Source organism: Salvelinus namaycush, unplaced genomic scaffold, assembly GCF_016432855.1.
Source record: "Salvelinus namaycush isolate Seneca unplaced genomic scaffold, SaNama_1.0 Scaffold7, whole genome shotgun sequence".
Classification (NCBI taxonomy): Eukaryota; Metazoa; Chordata; class Actinopteri; order Salmoniformes; family Salmonidae; genus Salvelinus; species Salvelinus namaycush.
The window spans coordinates 745,093-759,993 of record NW_024061419.1 but is presented as its reverse complement, the minus strand read 5'-3'; the positions used below and the strand labels follow the sequence as shown (position 1 = coordinate 759,993).

The following is a 14,901-nucleotide window of genomic DNA, read 5'->3' as shown; positions in this document are numbered from 1 at the left end:
TTGTGCCAGTAAAAACATTTTAGTGAGAAATGGCGGTGGAAACTACTTCATGTGCAAATATTTATATAATAACCATCACATCTTAGTTAACTTGGAGTCACGCGATGATATGTTGTGTGGTCCTCCCTCTACAACTTGGGAACCCATGTAGTTTATGTAACGGCTTTCCTCCTCCTCTTCATCAGAAGAGGAGGAGCAGGGATTGAACCAATATGCAGCGGATTGTGACGACATGATTTATTAAAGAAAAAACACGAACTTGACTATACACTAACAAAACAAATAAACGGTGTAGACAGATCTGAACGACGGACTCACATAACACACGAGAACGCACGAACAGGGAAAAAAGCCTACACATAAATGACACTGAACAAACAAACCGAAACCAGTCCCGTGTGGCGCAACGACATACACAAACACAGGAGACAATCACCCACAACGAACACTGTGAAAACACCTACCTAAATATGACTCTTAATTAGAGGAACGCAAACACCTGCCTCTAATTAAGAGCCATACCAGGCAACCCATAAACCAACATAGAAACAGAAAACATAGAATGCCCACCCAAACTCACGTCCTGACCAACTAACACATATAACAAACTAACAGAAATAGGTCAGGAACGTGACATAACCCCCCCCATAAGGTGCGAACTCCGGGCGCACCAGCACAAAGTCTAGGGGAGGGTCTGGGTGGGCATCTGACCACGGTGGTGGCTCAGGCTTCGGGCGAGGTCCCCACCCCACCATAGTCAATCCCAGCTTCCATCTCCCCCTATGAATGTCCACCCTCATCTTACCCCCACAAAATCCTCTTGGTAACATCAACAACAGGGGCAGCACCGGGACAGAGGGATAGATCAAGACAGAGGGATAGCTCAAGACAGAGGGATAGATCAGGATAGAGAGGTAGCTCAGGATAGAGAGGTAGATCAGGATAGAGGGGCAACTCCGGACTGAAAGGCAGCTCCGGACAGAGAGACAGCTCTGGACTGAGGGGCAGTTCTGGGTAAATAGCCGCTCCGGGCTAAGGGACAGCTCATGACTGGCTAACGGCTCTGGACGCTCATGGCTGGCTGACGGCTCTCGACGCTCATGGCTGGCTGACGGCTCTCGACGCTCATGGCTGGCTGACGGCTCTCGACGCTCATGGCTGGCTGACGGCTCTCGACGCTCATGGCTCGCTGACGGCTCTGGACGCTCATGGCTCACTGAAGGCTCTGGACGCTCATGGCTGGCTGAAGGCTCTGGACGCTCATGGCTCACTGACGGCTCTGGCAGATCCTGTCTGGTTGGCGGCTCTGGCAGATCCTGTCTGGTTGGCGGCTCTGGCAGATCCTGTCTGGTTGGCGGCTCTGGCAGATCCTGTCTGGTTGGCGGCTCTGGCAGATCCTGTCTGGTTGGCGGCTCTGGCAGATCCTGACTGATAACTGGCTCTAGCGGCTCCTGACTGACTATCGGCTCTGACGGCTCGGGACAGACGGGCGGCTCAGACGGCGCTGGGGAGACGGATGGCTCAGACGGCGCTGGGGAGACGGATGGCTCAGATGGCGCTGGGGAGACGGATGGCTCAGATGGCGCTGGGGAGACGGATGGCTCAGATGGCGCTGCGGAGACGGATGGCTCAGACTGCACCTGTCTGGCGGAAGGCTCTGGCTGCTCCTGTCTGGCGGAAGGCCCCGTAGGCTCATGGCAGACGGGCAGCTTTGCAGGCTCATGGCAGACAGGCAGTTCATGCGCCGTTGGGCAGACGGCAGACTCTGGCCGGCTGAGACGCACTGTAGGCTTGGTGCGTGGTGCCGGAACTGGAGGCACCTGACTGAGGACACGCACTTCAAGCCTAGTGCGGGGAGCAGGGACAGGACACACTGGACTCTCAAAGCGTGCTATATTCCTGGTGCGTGGTACCGGCACTGGTGGCACCGGGCTGAGTGCACGCACATCAGGACGAGTACAGGGAGAAACAACAGTGTGCACAGGACTTAGGAGACGCACATGTGGCTTAGTGCGCGGTGCCGGAACTGGAGGCACTATGCTGGAAACACGCACCATTGGGAGAGTGCGTGGAGGAGGCACAGGGCTCTGAAAACGCACTGGAAGCCTGGTGCGTGGTGTAGGCACTGGTGGTACTGGGCTGGGGCGGGGAGGTAGTGCCGGAAATACCGGACCGTGAAGGCGTACTGGCTCCCTTGAGCACCGATCCTGCCCAACCTTACCTGGTTGAATGCTCCCCGTCGCCCGACCAGTGCGGGGAGGTGGAATAACCCGCACCGGGCTATGTAGGCGAACCGGGGACACCATGCGTAAGGCTGGTGCCATGTAAGCCGGCCCGAGGAGACGCACTGGAGACCAGACGCGTTGAGCCGGCCTCATGACACCTGGCTCAATGCCCAATCTAGCCCTACCAGTGTGGGGAGGTGGAATAACCCGCACTGGGCTATGCACTCGTACAGGAGACACCGTGCGCTCTACTGCGTAACACGGCGCCTGCCCGTACTCCCGCTCTCCACGGTAAGCCTGGGAAGTGGGCGCAGGTCTCCTACCTGCCCTTGGCCCACTACCTCTTAGCCCCCCCCCAAGAAATTTTTGGGGTCTCCTCTCGGGCTTCCAGCCACGTCTCCTTGCTGCCTCCTCATACCACCGCCTCTCTGCTTTCGCTGCCTCCAGCTCAGCTTTGGGACGGCGATATTCTCCCGGCTGTGCCCATGGACCTCTCCCGTCCAATATTTCCTCCCAAGTCCATGATTCCTGTGTATAATCCTGCTCGAACTCACGCCGCTTGGTTCTGGATTGGTGGGTGATTCTGTAACGGCTTTCCTCCTCCTCTTCATCAGAAGAGGAGGAGCAGGGATTGAACCAATATGCAGCGGATTGTGACGACATGATTTATTAAAGAAAAAACACGAACTTGACTATACACTAACAAAACAAATAAACGGTGTAGACAGATCTGAACGACGGACTCACATAACACACGAGAACGCACGAACAGGGAAAAAAGCCTACACATAAATGACACTGAACAAACAAACCGAAACCAGTCCCGTGTGGGGCAACGACATACACAAACACAGGAGACAATCACCCACAACGAACACTGTGAAAACACCTACCTAAATATGACTCTTAATTAGAGGAACGCCAAACACCTGCCTCTATTAAGAGCCATACCAGGCAACCCATAAACCAACATAGAAACAGAAAACATAGAATGCCCACCCAAACTCACGTCCTGACCAACTAACACATATAACAAACTAACAGAAATAGGTCAGGAACGTGACAGTTTATTAGGCTACAGACTAAATAAGTTATGAAATTCACAGGGTGGTGAAACTTCACGGGATGAGCTTGATGCTCCATTCCAATATATTTTGAGGGTCTTATTTTGGTGACATGATCGATGCTTAGTTGCCATTTGACAAATAAAATAATATGTCTCTTATCCATAATAATCTCATCATGTAGGTAGCCTACCAGCACTGTATCTGTGAGCTGCTGGCTACAGTGCATGTGACAAGAACACGTTTTCTATATAAACACAACAGTTAAAAAAAAAACATCAGTAGAGTTGAAAATGTGATGGAAACCCATTTAACTTGTATTTTAACTTGTTAATTTGTATTTTTCTTATTCAGTACATGGGAATGTTAAAAATGCGTATGTTGTTTCATGCAGAATGTAACAATACAATACAATGTAACAGCAAAAGCCTTTTATCCGCAATAAGTGTGTTTGATAGAAACACTGCCACTTTAACAGCAGGTGGAAACTTAGCTACGACGGTGGATATTGATCCAACACCTGCTACTTATTCCAACCAGCCCACTGGGCACAGACGTCAGTTCAACATCTAGTTTCTATTTACAGTTCTTTGAGTCGGATTTAGGTTGCCAGTTGGGTGAAACTAAAAATGTCAGCAGTCACTGGATTTAGGTTGCCAGTTAGGCGAAAAATAAATAAAAATACCTGATGTTGACGGATTTTTACAAATCCAATCAGTTTTCTACATCCATCATCATCACATGGATTTGTTTTGTTGAAATGACGTGGAAACAACGTTTATTCAACCAGTGGGAGGCTTGTAAATGACCCCAGGAAAGTGGAACGAGGAACTCTTCATTGAGACAATAATAAACAGCAATCCGTGGGAGAGTTGAGGTGGATATTATAAAATAAGCATCTGCTGGAGTCCAAGTCAAACCAAGATTCTTTATTTCTGAGCTCAGAGAGAATAGCAGTTACACAGCGCAGTGTAGACAGTCTGAATTCCTGAAGCATTGGGTGATGAGCACATATCTTTATAGTTTCCTGTTCCTGGGCGGGACTTTATTCATACAAAGTTTGCAACACAGAATGATACTCCCAAGAACAGGAGATTATAATAGGACCGTTTCACAAGGTTAGTCACATACTCAGTTATGTGGACACATACAATGAACATTTTCCATTACAGAGTCTGAACATTTTAATTTCATTAAATCATCAGTGGGCCAAAAATGCAAATGTCAACAATGGAGCAAATGCATCACATCCAAATATCACTGTATTATCTGTAGTGCTGGAGGAATGACACACCCAGATAAACACACAGTCAGAATTTTAAAAGGACCATTTAAAACACATGGAATCTGATCTACTCTATATTCAAAATGACAGACTCCATATTAAAGTCATGTTTTCTAATAAAAACAAACAAATATATGTTTGAGTATACCTTGTACCATTTAATTTCATACGGTAAAAACAAGTACACACATTATCAGTCAACAATATAAGACAATGGGAGCACTGTGTATGTTCTCTGATGAATTTTAAGTAAATGAGATGTGAAATATCAATATACAAGTAATTCTTCTCTTCTGTGTGGATTCTCTCATGACGTTCAAGTGACTGTGATGAGTAATATGTTTTCCCAGTCTGAGCAATTTCTAAGCCTTCTCCTCTGTGTGTAGTCTCGTGTTCTTTCAGGCTTCCTAAATGGGCAAAAACTTTGCACCCTGGGAGGAGTGGTAAGGCTTCTCCCCTCTGTGTATTTTCTCATGTTGGTTCAGGTTGCTTTTCTGGTTAAAACTCTTTCCACACATGGAGCAGTGGTAAGGCTTCTCCCCTGTGTGTATTCTCTCATGCTGTTTCTTCTCCCCTGTGTGTATTCTCTCATGTTGTTTCAGCTCCCCTGACTGGCTGAAACACTTTCCACACTGGGAGCAGTGGTAAGGCTTCTCCCCTGTGTGTATTCTCTCATGTTGGTTCAGGTTTCCTTTCTGGCTGAAACACTGTCCACACTGGGAGCAGTGGTAAGGCTTCTCCCCTGTGTGTATTCTCTCATGAGCTTTGAGGTTTTCTAAACCATTAAAACTCTTTCCACACTAAGAGCAGTGGTAAGGCTTCTCCCTTGTGTGTATTCTCTCGTGTTGTTTCAGATGACAAGGCCGATTGAAACTCTTTCCACAATGGGAGCAGTGGTAAGGCTTCTCCCCTGTGTGTATTCTCTCATGTTCTTTTAGCTCCCCTGAACGGCTGAAACACTTTCCACACTGGGAGCAGTGGTAAGGCTTCTCCCCTGTGTGTATTCTCTCATGTCGTTTCAGCTCCCCTGACTGGCAGAAACACTTTCCACACTGGGAGCAGTGGTAAGGCTTCTCCCCTGTGTGTATTCTCTCGTGTTGGGTCAAGCTTCCTTTCTGGCTGAAACACTGTGCACACTGGGAGCAGTGGTAAGGCTTCTCTCCTGTGTGTATTCTCTCATGTTCTTTCAGCTCCCCTGAACGGCTGAAACACTTTCCACACTGGGAGCAGTGGTAAGGCTTCTCCCCTGTGTGTATTATCTCGTGAGCTTTAAGGGTTCCCAACACCTTAAAACTATTTCCACACTGGGAGCAGTGGTAAGGCTTCTCCGCTGTGTGTATTCTCTCGTGTTGGGTCAGGTTTCCTTTCTGGCTGAAACACTTTCCACACTGGGAGCAGTGGTAAGGCTTCTCCCCTGTGTGTATTCTCTCGTGCCGTTTCAGATGCCCTGGCAGTTTGAAACACTTTCCACACTGGGAGCAGTGGTAAGGCTTCTCCCCTGTGTGTATTCTCCCATGTTGTTTCAGGTGTGCTTTCTGGTTAAAAGTATTTCCACACTGGGAGCAGTGGTAAGGCTTCTCCCCTGTGTGTATTCTCTCATGTTGTTTCAGGTGTGCTTTCTGGTTAAAACTCTTTCCACACTGGGAACAGTGGTAAGGCTCCCTTGTGTGTATTTTCTCATGTTGTTTCAGGTCCCATAACCGGTTACAACTCTTTCTACAGTGGGAGCACTGGCGTCGTCTTGCTGGTTTGGACGTCCCTGGCTCTGGTTCCTCTGAGCCTGGTCTTTCTCCTGCCAAAGACACTGTGTTATTTTTAAATTAGAGACCTGAATGAAACCTCCACATGATAAAACAACCTTGCTACGAGGGTAAATCCTAAATCAGATCTCTCAATAACCTGAGGCCAGTTTTAACAAATATAGTGTGATTTTAAAACAAATGTAGAGCTTCCTGGCAATTACTGCTATGTTTACATTCCTTATTTTATTCATCCTGTTTTACAAGTCAGAACACAAACTAGACAGTTCTAGGACACTGAAGACACAGACGTCGCTAGATTCCAAACAAGCAAGTGGTTCTAAATATATAACTTTCATAGCTGTATGATACAGAATGTGACCTACACACTTCTTTAAACATAAAATAACTAAAGAAGTAATTTTGTGTGGAAGTCCAAAACTTGTTTTTACGTCGAAAATACAAAGCACAAGTTACAAAGCACTTGAACTTTGTGAAGCGTTTATTTGGGCTGCAATTTCTAAGGCTGGTAACTCTAATGAACTTATGCATCAGAAGTAACTCTGGGCTTTCCATTCCTGTGATGGTCCTTAAAGCAATGATGGACTGTTGTTTCTCTTTGCTTATTTGAGCTGTTCTTGACATAATATGGACTTCGTCTTTTACCCAATAGGGCTATCTTCTGTATACCACCCCTACCTTGTCACAACCACAACTGATTGGCTCAAACACATTAAAACCTGTTATGGCTAGGGGTTCCGCTTGTGGAACGTTTCGACAACATCCGGTGAAATTGCAGAGCACAAAATATTTTTTTATTCACAAGTGCAATACACCAAATCCACCGTGTCAGATTTCAAAAAGGCTTTACGGCAAAAGCAAACCATGTGATTATCTGAGGACAGCACCCCATCAAACAAACAAATGACAATCATATTTCAACCCGCCAGGTGCGATACAAAAATCAGAAATAACTATATAATTTGTGCCTTAAGTTTGAAGAGCTTCTTTTGTTGGGACTCCAATATGTCCCATAAACATCACAAATGGTCCTTTTGTTCAATTAATTCCGTCGTTATATCTCCAAAATGTCCATTTATTTGGCGCGTTTGATTAAAAAAAACACCGGTTCCAACTCACCCAGCATGACTACAAATATCTAATAAGTTAAGTTACCTGTAAACGCTGTCCAAACATTTCAAACAACTTTCCTAATCGACCTTTAGGTATTTTAAAATGTAAATAATCGCGAAAATTTAAGATGGGATAAACTGTGTTCAATACCGGATAAAAACAACGTGAAGCGCGTGACCTGGAGCGCGCATCAAAACATTAGAGAGCACTAGGCTGGACCCTCGTTCTGAATAGCCGTACTTCTTCATTTCTCTAAAGAAAAACATCAACCAATTTCTAAAGACTGTTGACATCTAGTGGAAGCAATAGGAACTGCAACCAAGTGCCACAGAAAAGTGCCACACAAAGCCATTTGAAAACAGAGTCCCCTCAACAACAAAAAAATCCTCCTGGATGGTTTGTCCTCGGGGTTTCACCTGCCAAATAAGTTATGTTATACTCACAGACAGTATGTTAACCTGTCTAGGATGAGAGTGCCGCTAGCGGCACTCCCCCCCCACCCCCACTGAAAAACCAGTGCCGCGAAATTCAAAAAAAATATTTTTTTAAAATATTTAACTTTCACACATTAAAGTCCAATACAGCTAATGAAAGACACAGATCTTGTGAATCCAGTCAACATGTCCGATTTTTAAAATGTTTTACAGGGAAGACACAATATGTAAAGATGTACATCTATTACCTAAAAACACATTAGCATAATCCACCATCTTTTATTTGTCCACCAACACCAGTAGCTATCACCAATTCGGCTAAACTAAGATATTTATAGCCCCTAACCAAGAAAAAAACTCATCAGATGACAGTCTGATAACATATTTATGGTATGGGATAGGTTTTGTTAGAAAAAAGTGCATATTTCAGGTAGATGGCATAGGTTACAATTGCACCCACCGTCACAAATGGAATAGAAAAACTACTTAGAGCAACGTGTTTACCTACTTACTAATCATCAAACATTTCGTAAAAATACACAGCATACACGAATCGAAAGACACAGATCCTGTGAATACAGACAATATTTCAGATTTTCTAAGTGTCTTACAGCGAAAACACAATAAATCGTTATATTAGCATAGCACATAGCACATAGCAGCCCAGCATTGATTCTAGCCAAAGTGAGCGATAAAAGTCAACATCGCCAAAATATATTAATTTTTTCACTAACCTTCTCAGAATTCTTCAGATGACACTCCTGTAACATCATATTACACAATCCATATAGAGTTTGATCGAAAATGTTTATATTTAGCCACCAAAATCATGGTTAGACAATGTGAAATGTAGCTCAGCTGGTCAGAAAATGTCCATGCGCCACTTAGACAGTGATCTACTCTTATACATAAATACTCATAAACGTGACTAAAAAATATAGGGTGGACAGGGATTGATAGACAATTTAATTCTTAATACAATCGCGGAATTACATTTTTTAAATTATCCTTACTTTTCAATACAGTTTGCGCCAAGCGAAGCTACGTCAAAAAACATGGCGTCCTAAGCCACTAACATTTTTCGACAGAAACACGATTTATCATAATAAAAATGTCCTACTTTGAGCTGTTCTTCCATCAGTATCTTGGGCAAAGGATCCTTTCTTGGGTCCAATCGTCTTTTGGTGGAAAGCTGTCCTCTTGCCATGTGGAAATGCCAACTGCGTTCGGGATGAACTGGAAGCGTGCCCAGCAATTTACAGCGTTTCAGAAATAAATGTCCCAAAATCGCACTAAACGGATATAAATTGCTATAAAACGCTTTAAATTAACTACCTTATGATGTTTTTAACTCCCATAACGAGTAGAAACATGACCAGAGTAATATTACTCCCTCCACTAATGCTTGGAACAAGTGCGGGTCGATGTCCTCCACGCGCATTACGCAGCAAGAAAAGACTTGCTAGCTACAGGTTTTTTTAATTTATAGTGCCTGTGAACGCGCAATCGACCCCATTCAAATCGTCATCACGTAAAGGCATCCAGGGGAAGACGTAAGCAGTGTCCGTATAGTCATAGCAATAACAGTGCCCTTTTAACTGACTCCAGAACAGTGGCCAAAATTTCTGAAATCTGACTCCATGTCAGGGAAATTGCTGTAGAATGGGCTCTGTTCCACTTAGAGACAAAATTTCAACTCCTATAGAAACTATAGACTGTTTTCTATCCAATAATAATAATAATATGCATATTGTACGATCAAGAACTTTGTGGGAAGCCGTTTCAAAAATTACACGATTAGCATAAATAGTCACAACAGCGCCCCCATCCTCAACAGGTTAACAGTTTTAGAAACTTTAGAGTGTTTTCTATCCAAATCTACCAATTATATGCATATCCTAGCTTCTGGGCGTGAGTAGCAGGCAGTGTACTTTGGGAACGCTTTTCATCCAGACGTGAAAATACTGCCCCCTATCCCAAACAGGTTAAGGAAAGAAATTCCACAACTTAACTTCTAAAAAGGCACACATGTTAATTGAAATGCATTTCAGGTGACTACCTCATGATGCCACAGTCCTCCTTTAAGACTCCATGCTACAGTCCTCCTTTAACCTGTTTGGGCGGCAGCCCGACACCGGTACACTTATGACAACATCCAGCTCAAGTGCAGGGCGCGAAATTCAAAATATATTTTTTTTAATATTTAACTTTCACACATTAACAAGTCCAATACAGCATATGAAAGGTACACATCTTGTGAATCAAGCCAACATGTCCGATTTTTTAAATGTTTTACAGGGAAGACAAAATATGTAAATCTATGGCTAACCACGTTAGCAAAAGACACCACTTTTCTAACTGCATCAGTTTCTTACTCCATCACTAGCTATCACAAATTTGACCAAATAAAGAAATAAATAGCCACTAACCAAGAAAAGACTTCATCAGATGACAGCCTGATAACATATTTATGTATAGCATATGTTTTGTTCGAAAAATTTGCATATTTCAGGTATAAATCATAGTTCACATTTCAGCTACAATCAGAAATTGCACCGAAAGCAGCCATAATATTTAGAGACACCAACGTCAAATACCTAATTACTCATCATAAAACATTTCAGAAAAATACATAGTGTGCAGCAATTGAAAGACAGGCATCTTGTGATTCCAGACAATATTTCCGATTTATTAAATGTTTTACAGCGAAAACAAAATGTAGCGCTATATTAGCGTAGCCACAATAGCCAGAAACACTTGGGCGCCCACGACCAGTTCACATGCACGACAGATATTAGAAATAGCATTATAAAATGTTTCTTACTTTTGGTGATCTTTCGTCAGAATGTTGGACAAGGTGTTCTTTGTCCAGAAAAGTCGTTGTTTTGAACTGGAACGGCAAATTCCCCTCTTCATTTAGCATGGGCACTTGCCAAGTGCTACATATATCTCCAACGTAATCAAAGTCAGAGAACGGATCACGTCAAAACTCCCGAAAAAATGTCAATAATCTGATTAAACTATATTGAAAAAACATACTTTACGATGATATGGACACATGTATCAAAAAAATCTAAGACGGAGAAGTTATTCGTTCATAACAACAGCTAAAAAGAAGCCAAATCCATGTCCCCTTTGCGCGCCCCAGAAACCGGAAGTGGACGGTCACGTCAAAGAAAGAGCTTTTATTCCACCTTAGACCAAGATAAACACCATTTTTTTTCTCTCACCACCTCTTGACCAACCAGGGGAAGGTGTATGAAATGTACGTAGGCTCTTACGTCTTATGCCCATGTATAGGCAAGAAGTTGAACAGAGCACCGATTTCTGACATTTCACTTCCTGGTCAGGAAAAGTGCTGCAGAAGGACTTCTGTTTCACTCAGAGAAATAATTCCAACGGTTTTAGAAACTAGAGAGTGTTTTCTATCCAATAATAATAATAATATGCATATTGTACGAGCAAGAATTGAGTACGAGGCCGTTTGAAATGGGCACGATTTAACTGGCTACTCAATACTTTCCCTTGCAGCCATAAGAAGTTATTAAGACTCCATAATGTTTCATCATTAGACGCTACAGTCCTCCTTTAAGACTCCATGCTACAGTCCTCCTTTAAGACTCCATAATGTTTCATCATTAGATGCTACAGTCCTCCTTTAAGACTCCATCATGTTTAGAATGTGTCTGGAAGCACTACTCTATCTATTCTACTCTTATCTTTTCGGTTTTAATCATATTTATAATAATAATGTTATAATAGGTAATAACTAACTTTAATAACTAGGGTTAATACCTGCCTGGCGCCCCAACAAAATCTTTATCTTTACCCCCCTCTAACAATACCGCTACAGAATTAGCATAGTAGGTCATGTAACTTAAGGTAATCAGAAATATTTAATATTTGCAATATATTATATGTTTGCCAATCAGTTATACAGCCAGACCTATTTGCCATCTCTTTTGCCTCCCTCTTCATCATACCATTTTTAAATTCCTCATCAATCCACGTGGATTTAACAGTTTTTACAGCCATCTGTGGATTAGATGAAGGAGGGGTTGAGGTCAGGACAGATTCTCATCAGGGAGATAAAGGTTTGGTATCCTGTTACCCTCTTTACTCTCTTCCTGTGGAACCATAAGATGTAAGGATTGGAGAGAAGGAGGAGTGTCATAAGTGAGATATATATCTGGATGGAACAAATGTTGGGATGTCTGAATTACAGCTGTACATAACCTTTGGGAATAATTAAACTTGGTTAAAGCTTCTCTAGTGTCCGTGAGTTATTTACTTTGAAAAAAAAGAACCTAACAACATCAACAACATAGGAATCACTACAAACAATTGTATGACCTCTTATATAGAACAGTAGGCCCAGCCTTTTGGAACTTTGCTTTTCCTAGATATGGCTACTATATTGTGATCACTACATCCGATGAATTTGGATACTGCTTTCAAACAAATTTCTGCAGCATTAGTAAAGATATGATCAAAATATGTTGATGATTTAATTTCTTCACTGTTTGTAACTACCCTGGTAGTTTGATTGATAACCTGAACAAGGTTGCAGGCACTGGTTACAGTTCAAAGCTTTCTCTTGAGTGGGCAGCCTGATCACAGCTTTCCTCCAGTATTAGTTAATTAATTAACAGTGTCTGGAGTTTAGTTTGCCTGTTCTACACTCTTGTAAAGATAGGGGGGTTAACTGGGACAGGCAATGTAACATCCATAATGTTTTAAGGAAAAGTTTTTGTAAAACAAGCACCTTAAAACAGATCATTGAAACTTTCTCTCCAAAGCTAACTTTCATCAAGGTTTTATATGGTCTATTGGTTTCTCTCTTTTCATTGGCACAATCCTTTTTCAGTGTTATGATATTCATAACATCCATATCCACCAGTCTATCTTCCTGTCAACTAACAGAATTCTGCTGGTTGTCCTGGTAACAGATACCAGTCTATCTTCCTGTCAACTAACAGAACTCTGCTGGTTGTCCTGGTAACAGATACCAGTCTATCTTCCTGTCAACTAACAGAACTCTGCTGGTTGTCCTGGTAACAGATACCAGTCCATCTTCCTGTCAACTAACAGAACTCTGCTGGTTGTCCTGGTAACAGATACCAGTGGGCAGATCTATTGTATTTGTTCAAACTAAACTACAGCACTTACTTTGATGAGTCAAATCTGATCCTTTCTTCTCTTCTCCTCCTCTCACAGTTCCACTCAGCCCCGTTGTTTTCCTGCAGTCCACCAGCAGCACAGACAACCTCTTCATACCCAGCAGTAAGGTGCTACCGGGACAGGCACGACACGGGGACTCCGGGAGGGAGGAAGGGCTAGCGTTGTCCTGGTAACCACAAAGAGGGGACACAGACACATATCATTATGGATGCTGATGTCACTGTTGTCATAAAGTGCTTTACAGAAACCCAGCCCAGACCCAGATAGAGCAGGCTGAATGCTAGACCAGACCAAGCTGTACCATCTGGTGTTCTGTTCTGGAGAGACTCTTCTCTGACTCGTCAGTTTCAGGATGTTGTTGAGGCTCCCCAGAGGATCCACCATAGTCACGTCTCTCTCCTGCTTGAATGACAATATCAAATAGACAGTCAACTTATAACCGTCCATTACAATCATAGGGTCTTACAAGAGACCAAAAAAAATGGCCACTTTCATCATGATTTTTAAATATATTGTTTGTGATGCAAATGTGAAAGGGTGACTTTCACGTATACTTGAGTCATTTTCTATTAAGGTATCTTTACTTATATTCAAGTATGACAATTGGGTACTTTTTCCACCACTGTGATTCATTGGGTCTTACAATAGGCATGAATGTGTCTAAAAAGGGCCTATAAAATATTATTTGTGATGCAAATGTAAAAGGGTCGTTCTACTAAATGGGTGCCTTTTGTTTCCCTTTGATATTTTAAGTAGAAATTATGCAACAATATTGAATTTTAAAAGCCTGTTATATTAGATGAGGGGAACTTTAATATAGACCACATGGAGAATTCAATACATCTAATTTAAAAGTCCCCAAAATAAATGTACCAATGGCAGATTGAACCTTTAAGAATGTATACAGTACGAAACGGGTAGGTATAATTTGTGGAACGTTCAAACACGAATCTATTCCAAAAACGTCGTAATGTACAAGGATGCCAACAAACAACGCATACAAAGTAGCATGATCAATTCACCTAGCTAACTAGCTGCCAAAAGGGCATCAACTCACCATGTAGCTTATTCTTAATAAGTGAGTGGGGACAGACATTTTTGGAATAAACGTGGTGAGTGAAAAACCTAATGAAATAGCCCACTCCCTACCCGGTATCCTGTTCTGCCGCTATACAACTGTGTATGCGTTGTTTGTTGGCATCCTTGCTCAAAACATATTCAAGTGTAGAACTTCAGTAGAATGCCCCACAGTTCAACAACTGCATAGTTTGTGCCCCTGCTTTTAAGACAGTACTCACTGTTGATAATCTGATATTCTGTCTCCTCCTCTTTCACTCCAAAAACGTCTTCCATCTTCACCTTTATTGAGATAGCATCCTCTTCCTCCTTTTTCATCCTGAAAGTTTCTTTCTCTTCTTCCTTCGCTATAACAGCCTCTTCTTCCTTCACTATAACAGCCTCTTCTTCCTTCACTATAACAGCCTCTTCTTCCTTCACTATAACAGCCTCTTCTTCCTTCACTATAACAACCTCCTCTTCCTCCTTTATCATTCTGAAAGGTTCTTTCTCTCCTTTCACTGTAATACCCTCCTCTTCTTCTTCCACGACAATGTTCAGCGCCAGAGCTTCTTTCTCCGTACAGCAGACCTCCTCTTCTTTAGCAGGGGATGAGTAGTTTAGCGAGCTCATGGTCGGGGATGTTAGCTAGCTAGTTAGCATTAGCGACTAGCCTAGTGCTAGGCTCAGCATCAATCTTTAACAAGTTTGCAAATTGAACAAGCAAATTAGGTTAAAGTTAAACAGTAGATACGTCAACCGAATTGTGTTTACAACATTGAG

At 42.8% G+C, this 14,901-nt stretch overlaps 1 pseudogene; it reads right to left on the bottom strand.

Moving 5' to 3' along the window:
• Positions 1-4,602: 4,602 nt before the first annotated feature.
• Positions 4,603-13,081, bottom strand: LOC120042509 (annotated as a pseudogene).
• Between the last annotated feature and the right edge of the window lie 1,820 nt (positions 13,082-14,901).